Here is a 16744-nt window from a genome sequence, read left to right as displayed (position 1 = left end):
TGTCATCGAGAGCTTTCTAAATGCTCCAGTTCTGAACTTGGAATAAATTTGTTTCATTCGTAAAAACACCCACGTCTGTAGGAAGAAATGTGTGTGCGCACCTTTCCTTAGTTTCCATAATGTGACATGTATTTTCCCTCACATGTATTTTCCTCCCTTGCACTGTTTTGATGTGCCATGTGATACTGGCCATTATTTAACCATATTTTTTCCTTAACCTTTATAGTTGTCACGTTTTGTTAAAATCTTAGATGCCAGAATTTCTCTTGACTTATTACTTATCTGTTCACATATATTTTAATCACCCTGTTCAGAAATTATTTTAATATAAGAGTTATTCAATAGAGAATAGTAGATATGAATATTCAATTTAAAGAAAGCAAGAGCTGAGAACTTTTCAGACTTTTAACTGTCATGAATAGCATTAATATCTTGTGATTAATATTTTGGAGTTGATGATAACTGCATTCTCCTAAAATGGTTTTCATTTACCAGAAATTTCCAGGATGACTTTATAGGTGGACAGTATTACCGTATAATTTGCTTGCTGTTACTGGCATGATTAGGTAGTGCAATGGTAATAGAGGAGCCTACATTTCTTGTAAAAATAACTAACCAACAGCTGGTCTTTTGCAGAAATACCTGTTCAATATCATGGGGTAAAGACATCAGCCCAAGGAGGAGGCAGAGGTTAAGACTCCAGGATTTTATCATAGCTGGCATTGATTTACTGCAAAGCCTGGAGTAAGTTTACTTAATGCCTGTGTGATTAATTTTTCATTATGAGATAGCAGTGGGCTTCATATTCATAAAGATTTCAGGGTTTGCTTTAAATCTCTGTGAATTCAAAGATTGATGCAGATGCCATCATTGTGTGTTAAAAAAATAAATACAGTGTATTGGACGTGTTTTCAGTTTCTCAATTATCTTCTTACATAGTATGGAAAACTGTTTTAGCAGGATTGCAGATACTGTATATTTTATCCTGACTTTTACCCCTGACTATTGTAGGAAAACTGACATGTTGATGAGGACGCAGACCCCGTTGCCTATGTTCCTTTCCCTTCTAATATAAGAACTCCCTCGCATTTTGGGGATCTCTGCATGCAGTACCTGATGTAGCCCAGCCAGGGCAAGTAGCGGTGACTTCCAGAAGATGCAACAAGGAATCCTGGGATCCCTGGCTGAGACAGTCTTCAAGGGTGAGCTGCTTTCCTCTGGCTGGAGGAGGGCTACGCTTTGTCTTTCTCCGTAAGAGCATCCTCAGGCTCCTAAAAAGAAATATAGGCAGAATGTATTGTTTATGTTACAGGAAACCTGAAGTACTGGGCGGGTGGATGGTCATGGTGCAGTGCAGTGCAGAAACATCCCAGTCAGCCATGCCAGCCATGGTTCAGTCTGTGTAATAAGGCATAGCTCTGGGCAAGGACATCACCATGGTCATGGGAGCAGCGTGGCTGCCCCTGTGCACACCGTGCCATGCTCCTGTGGTGAGGTCCTCACAGATAGCCTGAAGCAGGACTGGAGGTGCTGGAAGAGTCAGTGAACTCAGAGGTTTTGGCCTTGGCCTCGACATCTGGATTAGGTGCTTGGAATTTTGTCAGAAAGCATGTCTGGGAGTGTAAGTTTATGACCCTGAAGGTGCTTTGTGGGTTCCCATCTCAGCTGAATGGACCATTTGATTACTGGCCTTCTGCACCATCACCTGCATTGCCAAAGGGATGTTTCTGCACCCAGCTTCCTCCGTGGCCCTGAGCTGTTCAGCTTATTCCTAAAATACCTCAGCAGCACTGGGGTCAGCCCGAAGTCCCTTGCAAAGGTTGACATTGTCCATGTGTCCAACCTGACAGCTGGTAGCACAGCACAGCAACTTCCTTGCAGTGTGAGCCTCACTGAAGCCCATCACCACCCACAGAAATGCTGTAAGGAGCAGGATTGATGCCTCATCGCTTCTTTGTCTAAACCTTCATGCCCACCATCTAAAGATGCCAGTGTTTGCTTATAGCTGGGTAAAGAATAACACTGCTTTTTGGAGATCTAATTGGTGAAAAACTGGTCTTAAGGAAAGTACACAGCATTTTTGTAGCTGTGCGAATGTGTTTCCTCACCCTGTATGACTGTCCATAGCACCAGCACAATGTGTGTGTAGTGTAATGATGTCCTGTTCGATGATATGACCTTGTCCATAGCCGATTAACTGTAAGTCTTGTCATACAGCCTAGCACCAGCTCTGTCTCTTGAAAGCAATAGAAGAAAGGTATATGGAAAATCACCACGTAGGAAGCTCTACCTCTTCTTCCCCTGCAGCCACATAATTTTATTTATTTCATTTATTAGTTCCCTAACCAAGTCCAGATCTAATTTTTGAGAGAACAACAGGTGCCATGTTGTTATCTTGTGTGTGATATTGTTTGCTGTGAGAAAGCTTTAAGTGTGCAGTAGACTACCAATGTAACACTGGACGATTATATTAGAATAGAACATAGACAGAGACAATTTAGAGGGTTATGCATGTCACATAATTCCAAGATGTGGTTCTGCTGATCATCAGCACAGGTAAAAATGTCTTGTGGTTCTTCTTTGACTGCTAAACTTTAACAATCTTCATTAAATAGTCTACATTTTGGAAGAGTTATTACTGCCATTAAAATAATGAGTCCAACACCTACATATTTCTCATTTATCTATGGAATTTTGCTTCTTTCTCCTTAGACATTGGCGATTATGTTTCTTTAAAAGACCAGAAACTTCCTGTTTACACAAATAACAGGTCCAACCGCAACCTCAAGGTCAAAATAAGATACTTATCTGGCTCCTAATCCATGGCTTTTCAAAATCAATGCATCAGTCCTTATGTACAGAGGAGACAGAAGCAATTTTGCTCAGATTTTGACTGGGCCAAAAGCAACCTTTTTTTTTTTCATTTGGGTATGAGAGATGATTTGGGTTGCTTTGGAGACAGCTGGACAATACCTAATTATATTTAATTTAATATTAATAATTTATAGGATGCCATTTCTATAGCAATTCTTGTACTTGGAATGTATATAGTATTAGATGTTTATTCACAGACCTGGATATATTAGTTGTAGTCAGGTTGTTATATTGCCCTGACTTTGAATTTTCATTTCCACAGGTATCTCGGCAGAGCATCCTAGCAGTGACGAAAAGGACAGAGAACTATGACTCTGTCCTTAAAAAGCTGACCAATTATTCTGAAGGTTATAGGTAGAAAGTCAGAGAGAATGGATTCATTAGCTGTTAGTAAATGAAACCCCAATTTTTGTTTAAAAAAAAAAAGCTTGGTGCATTTTGTTGCTCAAAAAACAAGTGACATATTTGGGTTAAAATCCAGCTGCTGCTGCAAAGGAGATTGGCTGGAGAACCACAACCACATTAGTGTGTGGGTGACATTAAATGTCAGAGCACTGATGGAACTCGGAAGGAGGAGAAGGGGTTTTTTGGCTTTGGATTGCCCAGGAGGGACAGACTGGTTTCATGCCCTGGATTGCATATAGCTGGAAAGCTGCCTTGCCTTACTGCCTGCTGAAAGAAGTCACCTGCAGTGATTCATCCTAATACCTAAAAATCAAATTGCAGAGTATACACTCCTGGGCCTAAACTCCCCGGCATATCAGTGAAAAGGAGACCTCTTTTACGTTTTATGTTTTGTGAATTTATTACCTACATTCAAGGTATTCCATAGAAGGCGAGTTTCTGCAAGATGGAGGTTTGAAGGAGTCAGGTTTATGAGGAAGGATCAGATGTGAAGAGCTGATTCTGAATTCATTAGAGCTGATTAAATGCTTGTGTTTACTCAATAAATTTGAATTCAGATGGTACGAAACGGGAATAGGAGTCAGAAATTGGACTGTGGGGGGTATTTGCAGTTGTCTCTGGTTTCATTGAGAGCACCGTGCTTGTTTAGCGAGCCAAGGATATCTGCTGTCTGCAAGGCAATGACTCCCAGTTCCTGCTGAGCTGCCAAAACTGCAGGAGCCAGAACTGGCCGTCTTCCAGAGGCGAGCTACAAGCGCTTCCCGTGATGCACCAGCCTCCCGTACTGAGGCCTCTCTCTGATGCTGCGCACAGCTCTGGAAAACCTAAAGAGAATTTTTAAAAAAGAAACAGCACTTCATATTAGTAACAAGAACAGATGTTGACCTCAGATGCCACGTCTGCTTCAGGTATCCTGGATGCTCTCATTACCTTATGCAAAAGCTTAGGCACATTTATACCAAATTAACCTAGCTCAAATCTACCTCTTTTTTTTACCCCAGCTGGAAGGGAAGCATCCTTCTTTTCTCTTTTCCTGGAGGACTTTCTTCCTATTCTAGACACTGGATCACAAAATGTGATACCACGTAAAGGCTGTATGTGCTCCCCATGTTGTTGGTCTGCTTGAAACATCACCAGATGATGAAAGAGGAACCAGGAGTCCCAAGAGACTTTGCAGACATTTACTTGGGTGTTGTCAAGCAACAGGTAAAGATCTGGAGAGCCCCTTGGGCTGAGCTATTATTCCTGCTGTTATCTTCTGGTGCCCTTCTTCCTTTCCCCTTCCTTCTTTATCATTAACATATTTTCGTAAATAGTTCGCTAGCAGCTCTCTCTGAAGCATCCTTCAGGCTGCTTCTTGCTTCTGGTTCTTTCAGTTCTTTGAGGCTGACAGGAAAACTAGCTCCAAAGTATGGAATAGAGTGGTATTTTTGGTTTGGATTTTCAAGTTTTCTAATCCCTGCTTACCTCTGGATTTGAGGTGTGAGAGTATGTGCCCCCTGGGTTTGTCTGAGGCCAGCTAGGTCAGGGGGAGCCATGAGCTCTCCCTATTTCTCATGACAATTATGCAGTAATCTAGATTTTAGATGTAAGAGAGAGGCAGACTACAGGGCTCAGTGTTTCACAGCTGTCTAGTCAGGCTGCCTTTCAGTTCACATTAGCTCCCTGAAAGACCGACTGGCACAGCTCTGTCTGCAGCTAATACTGCTGATGGGATGGGGTGGGAGGGAGAAGAGCATGTCACACAGTCAGAAATCTGCCTAAAGCTGCCCACTAAATACAAGCCAAGAAAGGCTCATCTTCCTGATGATTGCATGGCAGGCAATTGCACATAAATGCACACTGCTACAATTCCTATCTGTGTATTATTATGTTATGTCCTCCCACTGACTTTGTCAACTTTTCTACTTGTTTCATGTACAACATTCATTGGTTTTTTACTAAATGGTGGTCTCAGTGCAGTTAGTGGTCACAAGAAACAGCAGAGGAGAAAGTTTCTCCCATGGATTAAAAATAATTACCCTCTTGGAAGAGGTAGTGGTTGACACCGAAATGTTTCAGCTCTCGTCATTTGCTAGTGTTGTAAAAGTTGGCAGCTCTCTAAATTGAAGATGGCCCTCTAAATTCATCCAACTTTTCATTTTTTTTTAAAGAAGTAATCCATCAGAATGGCAAAGTACCTTTGGAAAGAAGAACATTGTGCTATTAAGTTCATCTAGATGGTACAGAGGAAAACACAGTCTATCTGTTGTTTTGCTTCAATGCCTTTTGCTGATATTGAGAGCTTAAATGAGCTCAGTTGTGATTTCAATTACTTGTGTATAAATCCAGAAAATGACAGTGGAATTGGTCCAGATTTACTTAAGTATAAATGAGATTTTAAGAAATATCTGCATAGTTTCCTTTCAGGCTTTAGATCTAATTATCTTAATTAGCCACTCAATTCAAGGGTCTAATTTCCACCACAGTTAATGAATTGCACTTACACTTGGTGACTAAATTATCTTGCCTTTTTTTTAAGGGAATATTTTAAAGATTCCTAATGAGAAAAATAGCCTCAAAGTTCTCCAACTTTGTTTTTCCAAGTATAGAGACTAAATATAGTATGCCTTCGCCAGAAAATGTGAGTGACAGGGATTAGTAATTCATGAACAGTGTGGCCCATTTATAGTCCTAACAGCACAGAATTCACCGTGGCGTGGACAACATCAAACAAAGCAACTCAATTGACTTTCATGCATTTAAAACAATGAGGAATAAAGGCTTAATCCAGAAGAGCAGTGAATAAAAGACCCAAAGTATTAAAAGTCGTAATTGAAAATGAAGTTGTGTTCTGTGAGGAGGCTGTCATTTGCTCAAAGAAATCATTTATAAAGTCTTCCCCAAACTCATGGCTTGCATTTGATTGTTAGTGTTTTAGGGCCCCACCAACCCTTTTTGGCTATGAGCAGCCCTTTGAGTCTATGGTATTTGCAGCTGATCATTTTGATCGCAGATGATAACAGCTGATCACTGCGTCCCACGTGTTATCGGTGGAAGAAGGTGTACCTGTGTGGCAGCTTCCAGCGGGGCTCCGGGCCATTGAGATGATGGCAGTGGCTCTGAGGATGGCTGAGCACTCTCCAAACCCCTGCGGAGGGGTGCGACACCAGGCAAATGCTACCATGAAGTGCTGCAACTGCCTTCATGCCTTGCTATCGCTATAGTACTCCAGCAGTGCCAGCTCAGGAGCAGCAAGCTTCAAATGTCCCGAAATTATCAGGTAAGCTACTGGATCGAATAACTTTTAAGTGACTGGCATGTCTCCAGTCCTCGAGACGCCTACTGCAAGCCTGCTTTTTTTTTTTTGTGTTGTCATGAAGTAACATGGTAGCTTGAGCAGGAATTACCGTCCTTCCCAACAGAGGTAATATGAATTATCCAACAAAAGCACTCCTACTCACTGACTTAAAATATTGTGTATTGTATCCTCAGAACTGTCCCTTTCCCTAATTACTGCCTGGTTTAGTTCTCCCCCACCAGCTTCTTAGAGCACAACCTGCTATTTAAGCCTGCCTCCGTGCATGACTTCAATGCAGTATTTTTCTAATGCCATGCTTCTGGAAAGGGTGAAGCTGGTCCAACTGCACCTCCAGTAGCTCTGAGTAGGAGAAGGTATTTGTTCACTGGTTTCTGTTCCCTTACAGAAACAACCCAGGTCCTTCACAGAGCAGATTTGCAACAGTGCCTTTGAGTTTCATTTTATACCTCTGCTTTGCTTCAGGTATAAATCAACCACAACAGGCATTTGCTGCCTGCTACACTATAAAACGCCAGATATTATCCGCTAATGCTGCATATAATTTTGCAGCAGTTCAGTAAACAGCTTACACGGCTGCTGTGCTCTGAGTGAGTCAGAGCCCTAGAAATGAGCTGCTACTAAACAGCAGGATATAAACTCAGCCTTTCTTTACTCAACCGAAACACATAAAGCAAGTTATTGCTGGAAATATTTCTCTCTCTGGTCTTTTCCTCACTGCAAAAAGAGGTATGTTCCTAACAGCCGTTAGAGATCCAAACCGCAAATGTATTAAAATGTACTTGCTCTGTTTATTCTAGTAAATTAATCTGCTAGCTACTGTGATGCTAATACAAATGAAAAAGGTGCCTTTTCCCATGTGTGGTTTTACTCTCGGTGTATCCAGTGCAGCAGCTTCATCTTTGGAAAACCACAAAGCCATGTTTTTGCTTTTTTTTTTTAACCTATTAGGAAACAATCTTTTCACCTTTTGTACCAGATCTGCTAATAATCCTACGTCTGTGTGTCCCACCAAAGAAAGTGGTGTAGGATCAAAGACTCACCTGGACTTGACTGCCTTCAGAAGCTGGCCCTGAAGGAGGAGTGAGGCTGGCAACCTGGCTACCAACCCCTGGCGGCACAGCTGGCTCAGATCAAACACTGACCTTGGTTTCCCCTGTGTTTCACCATGTGGGCTGATGAGAAAGCAGCTGGTATCACAGGTGTTTGATTTTTTGCTGTGCCACAATAACCCTTGGTATTGGAAGGATAAGTTTGCTGCTGAAATCTCTAGCCTTTGCTCTGGTTAAACCTTGGATTAAGCAGTAGGAGCCTCCTCTGGTATGTGTGAACGGTGTAATAAATGGAAGGTGGGTTCCAACTGCATTTGCGATGGCTGATGGCAGAAGCCTCGCTGTGCCTCACCTTCCCACCTGGTTCCTGATATTTTGTCTCTCTCTGCCTGGATCCCACCCCTGCCTAACCCCACAATCAGTCATTTGAGCCCTCCTAGCCCCCTCTCTGAGCCCCTGAAGCAAAGCATTACTGGTCACACACATTCTTGTCATTAAGCAAAGATTTGAAAGTGGGAATTCAGCTTCTGCCACACCATGAGAATTACATTCTTCCAGCCGTTAGCCCCATCTGCCACTTGCCTCCTGTTTTCCTTTGGAGACAGAAGGGCTACAGTAATGGTAAGAGGGCAGCTTCTAGTCATTTTCCTTAGTGTAGCCTTGCCTCTTGTGTCCCACCTCAATTTGGGGAGGCACAAACAAGCAAAGAAGCCATGGCAGCCCCAGCCATCACCAGCCTGTGTCCTGTAGTACCTCTACAGACAAAGGGGAGGCTGCCCGTCCAGCCTTTTCATTCTGTTAGAAAACAAGAAACAAACCTAAATCCTCAAGGGATGAAGCTGGGGAGGGTATAAGGGGAAAACCTGAAATCACTCCCTTGTTTAAGAGGTTCCCCTAAGAGCTGGTTAGCAGCAGACAAGCCCACAGTGCAAGCTGGCACATCTCTTGTTTGCTGCTCTCTGCCTCGTTACATTCTGACACACGGATCTAGCAATGGTGTCGGGCACTTGGATAATTGGAGAGTTGCTCGGGAAAAGCCTCACATCAGGGGATGTGGCCTAGGGCGGGTTAGATCCAGAGGGGCTGCTGATGAAAGAGCTGCAGAAACACCAAGTTGTCGACACACTTGCCACATACTGAAGCCTCTTTTCTTACTGAGCTGAGGATTAGTGCCCCTTCTGTTTCTGCAGTCCTTATTCATCCTGAACATCAGTGTCTTCTGTGTCTCTGGTACAGCTCTGTAACCCAGCATACAGCAGCTGGATTTTTGGCAGTAATTAAACTCTCTTTTAATCACAGTTAATCATTTATTCTAGTCTTTTCGTCTAGTCTTTTCGTCTATTCTTCCTAGCTGTCTAGAGCAGGTACTTGGAGGCAATTATTCTCCCCACCTTCTAATGAAAGATGTCTCTGGGATCACTTTCTCATCATGTCTAAAGAAGGGTTTGTCCTTTTTATATTATTTTTAATTGCCACCACCGGCTTTATCCTGTGTGAATCTGTCAACTTGGGTTTTAAACAAAGATCAGGCCCCTTGGGTTTTGCCTCCTAAGATAACATATCTATAACCGAGTGGTGAGTTGAGTAAGGACCCGCTTCCTCTGGTTTACATCGACACAAGTGGCAGGTCATTTTCTGTGTGTCTCTTCTATGGGGTCTAGGCATTTTATAGACCTTGTACCCCCTTCCTTTCTCATTTCCAAGCAGAAGGGCCCAGTCATACTTGTACAAAGACTTTCTACTGTTTTATGTTCATCCCCTCACCCTTTTCTTTGTATCTTCCAGCCCTGCTATATATACGTATACACATTTAAAAGAACTGATTGAAACAGTGCATGATACCCAAGGCATGCATGTGCCCAGCTTTGTTACAGACACATTTCCTCTTCTCCTCCCCCCTAACACTGCTGCCCTTGTGACCATCACTTACCTCTGAGCCAGCATTTTATGACACCCAGAGCTTTTGAAGTCTCTTCCCTGAATGCCCACAGCTGGCCCAGTGCCAGTGCCATGGGTGGGGAGCTGTGCCCATGCACGGACGGCAGTGGGGCCAGCACTGTGTGCACTGCTGAACTTCATCTCTCCTTTTCCACCCAGCTCAGCACTGCGGGGCTGTCATGTGCAGCTCTCCCAGGCAGCAGTGTCAGAGCAGGTGGTCCTCGCTGTCCTTGAGCAAGACCCTTGTCAGGGTACACTCTGTGTTGTGCCCTCAAAGGCTGGGCACTATCTGCTGAGGGCAGGTGCCAGTGGGTGGTACAGAGAAGGCAGCATCTGTGGTTGTCCAGCTGGGCTGGTAGGCAGTCCCAGCACTCGAGTGTTTTGTCACCTTTCAGAGAGGAAGAAGCAAACATATCACACATGGTCCCTTGTTGCTTGTCTGGGAGGATTATGGTCCAGATGATCTTGTGACATGACAGCAAAGTCCCTTTGGTCCATATGGGAAAGGGCAACATGCAATCTGGGCAGGAGCCAAAAAGCACTGCTGGGCCCAGCTCTTTGATCTCGTCTTGAAATGATTATGGTGCTGAGAAAAACTGATATTTGCTGAGGAGCGGTGCTGCCATTACACTCTACAAGCATAACTCCGCAGCCCGTCTTGGTGGGGTGGGCTGTGCAGGCAGGAGTGGCAGTCACTGTACATGCACTCGACAGCCTGGCTTCTTCCCACCTGATCCACCTAATCCACAAAGCTTGAAGACACCCTGGCTAACAGGACAAACCAAGGCCAAACAGCTCGGTGACAAGAATTTGTTATCACCGTGAGACAGATCTAGCAGCACTCAACCTTTTGCAGAGGGAGTTGCTTTGCAGGAATAGCCAGCATTTGCTTGTAGACCCAGTAACATGAGCACTGAGCCAGTGTGGTGCCTGTCCTCCCAGGCTCTGCCCCTGGATGGATTGGTTTGCAGTGATAATTATGCCTTGCACAAAGCTTTTATTCAAAAATACTAAGTTCTCCCCAGCCTGCTTTTGTCCTTACTTTTGGGAACACCTTGACTCTACTGAATGCTACTTCAAGAGTTTCAAGAAAGCTCTGCCTTGAAGGTCTGGGTTGCCCTTGGATGCTCCAACAGCCCCAGAGATGAGAGACACACCACTGAAAGTGCACCCCCTGGGCATGGATTCACTCTCTGAGGGTTCCCCTCTTACCCTGACACAGGGAGGTCCTAGCTGTGTGTACAATGCCCTGTGGTAGTAGGTGGGATGAATCCCAGCTCTTTCTGAATGCTAGACACAGAAATGTCCCATCGTTTTTGGCACAAGGCCAGGTGCTGGATTCTTCCAAAGAAAAATAAATCATAGGGGTTAATTAATAGCTCTCTTACGCTAGCACAAATCTGCTGGAGTCATTACAGCAAAGTAGCAAATTGAAAGGATAGTCACTTGTCTTATTCTGAGGGAGGAGAAAGTCTCCAGAGATATTTTTTTTTCTTAATTTTGATTCTTCACATTTTAATTTAAGACTTTTCTCAAAAAATAAAGACTTCCAAATAAAATTTGTTCTGCTTGAATGAATCACCGTTGTGCTTTTCTCCCTTACCTTTAAAAAATGTTATAGGAAGAACAAAATTGCCCATGCTGAATAAATAGAAAATAATGAAGAAAATGAAGAGAAAGAAATGAATCCCACTCTCCATTTTCAGCTGAGGTGACTGTAAGACAGAGGTGGGAGTCATGAGCTGGCTGTGGCCTGCAGCCAAAAATCTCGCTGAAAAGCGGGAGCAAGCTTCACATGCCTCACCTGTGTGCCAGCAGCAGACTTGCAAGATACAGAAACTGAGGTCTTAAAGTAATTTACATCAGGTAAGAGGAGAAAATTCTGATCTATTGTCCTGTTGGTACATCTGTTGCAGGGGACTCACGCAAAGCTGAGCATAAAGGCAAGCCTAGGAGAACTCTGAGCCTATTACTTCGCTAACTCCTGCATGAGCGATTGGCATCAGGCTGGAGAGAGGGCAGCTGTGAGAGAGGAATGGCAGATTGGCTGTCCTAATTCTGGGGTCTTGGGATTTTTTTCACTGTTTTTTTGTTTGTTTGTTTGTTTTCATCTGGGCTGCTTATGCTTTTTTTATCTTTCCTTTTTTTCTGCCTTGTGCATCCATGGCTCTTTTCCTCCCTCCTTCTTACCTCACCCGTCCCTGGAACAACAAACAAATGTTATGCTCTGTCAGCTCATTTGCTGCAACAATATTTTCATCCCATGAAACCAAATCTGGCCAAAGCTTTGGGAGAGCTGACCCTGGAGGAGCGCAAGTGCAGATACCACACAGGGATGGCCTCCAGGGGAGAAGAGCTCCATAAGGACCCAACTCCTGTAAAACCCTCTCCTGAATTACTTCTGCTTCTACCTTGTAACACTTAGATGGGGTAAATGCCTTCAGTCATAGCCTGTCTGCCAGCATGCTTTATCTCTTAGATTTGGTTGTAATAAACCAATGGCAATTATTGTACATTATGCAGGCAGCGCTCATCTTCACACTCACATGGGGCCACTGCGCTGGTAGTAGAGAGCATGGGCTGGACGAGATTGGCCATCCAGCTCTTGGACCAGCCTCCTGCTCGCTGGTTTCTCCTCCTGGGGCATTTCCACACTCTGCGTGCCCCAAAGCAACAGCTTTGGTCTCAAGAGAGAGATGAAAAGCTCCAGCAGTGGTGTCCCCCAGCCTGCCTGCAACTCTCACACCAGGTCTCCAGGGAAGGGCTGCTGCAGGTGCTGGGAAACCCATTCCAGCTGGATTTGAATAAATACTTGTCTTTTTATCTGGTAAGGACAACTGCAAAGGACATTCCACGTTGCAGTCACTTGCAGCAAACCCCTTAATTTCTCTCTTCCTCATGCATGCTTCAGACTTATCCCACCTTGTGCTTCCATCAGTTGTAGTGTCTGTTGCTGTCTGTACATAATAAAAACATCCATTCCCTGAAGAAGCTGCAGATGTATGGATTCATTGAAATAACTTAGGGATTTTCTTCAATGCACTACGCAGATTTACTTTTCAGTCTGCTAATTAGGACCACAGTGATGGCAGAAGCAATAGTTCTGAGGCAGAAACTGCTGCACAGCTCATGGGTGCCTGATCCGTACATGCTCCTCGTTTTTTTTTTGCTCCCCTAGCACTGATCTGATGGTTAGCGTGCATCAGGTAAGATCTGAAGGACCTCTGTGTGCTGGTCCTGCCTGCGCAGTGCCGGTATCAGGGCTCTGGTGTGTCTGGTCACACAGCAGAAGGCTGCCTTCATCTCACAGGTGCCTTACAGAAGGGGAAGGAGACAAGTGAAAGCTGCTCTTTCTGCTGTGTCACTTCAGCTTTGCTGAAGAATTGGCTGCCAGAGTGAGCCACGGACCTGGCAGAGGGGCAGGACATGCTGCGCGCTGGCCGGCAGCCATCTGCCTGCAGCTGCCAGCTCGGGCTTACTCATGGGCAGTGCGGTCATCCCAGGACACCTCATCAGGTCTGAGCAGCTCTGGTGGGGGTGTGCTTTCACTGTTTGACCAGGCACTGCGAAATTAACCAGAGGGACTCATAATTTTTCCACTAGGCACAACAGGTAGGACATCTGCTGTTCCCCTGGATGCTGCATCCAAGCTTTCACCTAAAGTAGTGGGAGCTGGTCCTTGAAGGGGTGTGACCTTGTTGGTAGGCGGCTGCCCACTGGGACTCTGCCTGCTGCTTCCATACTGGCCACTGCACCAGGGAACAGCTGCCTCACGGCTCTTCACTGCTGCTCTCCCTGTCTCCACATTGCCAGAGCATCATGCTGCTGGGTCTGATGGGACCTGTGCTAGTGGCATGTGTCCATAAAGCCTCCTGCCTCTAGGCAGAAGCTTCTGTGAACTATACACAGGAAGAGTGTGTGTGTGTATGTACCTATATATATATGTATAGATACATGTGAGTGTGTATATGTATGTGTATATACATACATATGTCTAATAGTCTGCTGAACTGGCTACGTAGCTCTATCCCCTTGGTCTGGATGAACAGCTACCCCTTCTCTGCAGCGTCAGGGTTTGGGAGAAGACTTGTACCTGACGGCAGAAGTGGAGACGAAGAGATGGAAAGTCACCACAGGAAGAGGTTCAAAGTGGGCCACACAGGCGTTATGGAGATGTATGCTAGGCTTATGACTCATTTCAAATAGAAAACAAACACTGTGAGCAACCTCTGTTGAGAGGAGGGTTGCGCAGCCATTTGGAAACTACTAATCTCTCGTTTCCCATTGCAGGTCAGTCAAGGGCTGGATACTGGCAGTGGGAAAATAATTTGGGATGTTAAGTCTGCGGTATAAGAAGTTTTCATCTTATCTCTTCTTTAGGTGATGGAGGCACAGGTGATCAAAGGTTTGGCTCACACAGGCTCCTTAATTCCTTTTTTTCCTTCTTTAGCTAGGGGTATCACTGCACCATGGTAGTCATGGAGGCCCAGCATTGCTGACTCCAGCTCAGGAAGCTGTTCGCCAGCAACTTTGACTCTATCTGAGACAACTATCAGCTGGTCCCAAGCAACTGCCCAATGGATGCCGATTGAACGTTAAATTGAGGCACTAAGCAGCTCATGACCTGGTACCTGGGGGGTTGGTCTACAAGAAATAACACCAAATCTCTGGCTGCCTCTTGTGCTGTGAAGGAGTGTCTGTGCCAGCCTGAGAACAATCAGCCTCTTCCAAATATTTTGCTTTCAGCCACTGCTTCCTATGACCAGTTCATGCCGACAGTTGGATTCGGGGTCCTTCACAGATGAGACCAGCAGTTTAGGATGGACTCAGAGTCTTCCTAAATAAAAAAATCACAGCTGAACAAAAGCCACAGCTGCCTCGTCTGTCTTGAGTCCCAATTCACCTCTACTTTTTGTACTCATATGCTCCATCAATGGTGTTTGTTGTTGCTAATTTTGGTTTGTTTGTTTCTCTCCCTTATCTCTAAAGAATTATGCTTGTGCCATTGCTGTTACCAAACTGCTTTGTAGTCACCTTGACCACCCTCAATATTTTTTCGTAAAGAAGAGCCCAAAGGAATTTGGTTTCCTTTCTCTCCCAACAACACCAGCTGAAGGCAGATGTTGGTGCTTTACATGGGCTCAGCTGGCCAGATGTATGTTTCTTCCAAAGCTTGAAAAGGGGGATGTTGCACCAGGCTTGTTCTGCCTTTTGGGTTTTCAGGAGGAATATGGACTTTTTGCCTCAGTTGGCTCATTTTTTTGACATCACACCCTATTACATGATGTGCTCTGATGGTGTTAATTCAGCATTAGACAGTAAAGAGGTGTCTGCCTTGAGGTTGGGTGTGTAGCCTGAAGTCTTAGCTCTGTTGCCACTCCCTGTGCATGTGTCCTTGGCTGGTCTGAGTCCTTGCCACCAGGGTGAGCAACCACCTCGTCCAGCATGCAGCCTCCCAGCCCAGAGCACTGTCTCCAAGGCCTTGTGGTGGTGTGGCTGGCATGGCTGCAGCCACCTTCCTGGGGATAGAAGGGCTTCAGTTCCACTCCGGGCACTTGTAGAACTACCTGCAGCAAGCGACAGTGGCCATGGGTGCAGAAACTGACTGTCACACTTTCAGAGAGGTTGAGTCATCCACAGTCATTCTCATTTTAGACCTCTGAAGCTCAGACCAGACTGTGGTTCCTAAAAACAAATTTAGCTGGAGGGCAGGCTCCTCCGGAACATTTCATTGCTGGAGTCAGAGGTTACTGATGCAGACACGTCTTCTGACCAATGGCTTAAGTGCTGGTGGGTTTAATGCTGCTCTCAGGACCTCTGGAGTGGAGTCATCCTGCAGTATAGATTAACTGGCACATGCCAGCCCTGCAGATGTAGCCTCCATTAAATAAAGACACCGTTTGTCCAGGGAGAGGAAGACAGGCTAAGTTACACCTCCCACCAGCGACTGTCCGTACCAGACCTTCCACTCCCAGGAAGGTGAGCTGCTGGTATCTGATCCAGTGAGAGACAAGCAAAACCCAATCAAACACAGACCACACACCTCCTTCCCCAGAGACCCTAATCCTCCTCTAAAAATATGCCCTGGCCAACAGAGGAGAGGCTTAGGGGGGTGTTGGCTGCCTGCTTTGCTTTAGTAAAGTATTAACTTTGCAGAGGTGAGGCTGGAGGGGATGTGGGGTGCTTCTGGGTTTTTCCGGAGGCAAGGCACGAGGGTAAACAGTGCAGAGGTGAAAGCAGAGCTGTGCTGGCTTCATTGCAGTGTGGTTTGCCAAGGCCACCCGCTGTTCCTGCCAGTGCTTGTCCTTGTCCTCGGCACACGTCTCCTCCAGGATTGCTTACACTGGCTTTTCCCTTTCAGGCTGAAAAAAAAAGATAAATCCATCTCTTTCTGTCTAGCAGATCTCTGCAGTTTCCTCACATTTATTGGGATTTGGGACTGAGGCAAATGTCGTATATTAAATAACCAAATCGGTTTCCAGAGCTCAGGCAGTTTGGGGAGCTGCTGTTTGTGTTAGTTTGGATGAAATACTAAGTCAAAGCCCTGAGACTGAATGATGCTACAGGTGACCACAGGTGAAAGGAAACTGCTGCTGCATAAGCATGAAAACTGAATGCACAAAAGAAGCTGTTTTGAGGCTGGTGTCCCCACTGCCCAGCTGGGGACCTGGATGGCTGTGTTTGAGGGAAGGGAGCTCAGGGAGGAGTGGTTGGTGCAGACACTGCCTCCAAGGAGCAGCCTGAATGCAACAGCAAGCAAACTCTTTCTTGATGTTTACCATCTTTTGATACATCTACAAATCTGAGCTCAGTCATAAACCGCAGCAGGTTTATTCTGGTAGCTATTCAATTCTGGCTGAAGGAAACCAGCATTTTCAGCAGTGGCTGTCCCACAGTGTGTCAGCACTTGCTGCTCTCTCCTGCTGAGCTGTGATCATTTGCCCTTGGGGAAAGAGGAGATATGACTCTCATCTTCATGCTCCCATACCAGCAGTGGCACCCAGGAGCCCAGGATGTGTGAGGCGAGATACTGTCCCATCCCTTGCGCCCCCTGCACCCAGCTGCTCCTTGCCAGCAGCCCCTCTCCCTGTGGCAGTGAGCAGTCATATGCCTCATGGGGGATGCTCCAGCTTTGCAGAAGGAGACCAAGGAGATCCCAGCCTGTCCTCACCAGGGC

General features: G+C 45.4%; 1 long non-coding RNA gene across 1 annotated transcript; it reads left to right on the top strand.

Annotated features, from left to right (window-relative positions):
* The first annotated feature begins 902 nt into the window (after window positions 1-902).
* LOC128853881 (uncharacterized) lies at window positions 903-11579 on the top strand. Its single transcript, XR_008452701.1, has 5 exons — window positions 903-1202; window positions 3137-4187; window positions 4281-4485; window positions 6275-6541; window positions 11189-11579. It is a non-coding gene; the product is annotated as an uncharacterized LOC128853881 (long non-coding RNA).
* Window positions 11580-16744: the final 5165 nt, after the last annotated feature.

Source organism: Cuculus canorus, chromosome 1 (assembly GCF_017976375.1).
Source record: "Cuculus canorus isolate bCucCan1 chromosome 1, bCucCan1.pri, whole genome shotgun sequence".
Classification (NCBI taxonomy): Eukaryota; Metazoa; Chordata; class Aves; order Cuculiformes; family Cuculidae; genus Cuculus; species Cuculus canorus.
This window is presented reverse-complemented; position numbering and strand designations above follow the sequence as displayed.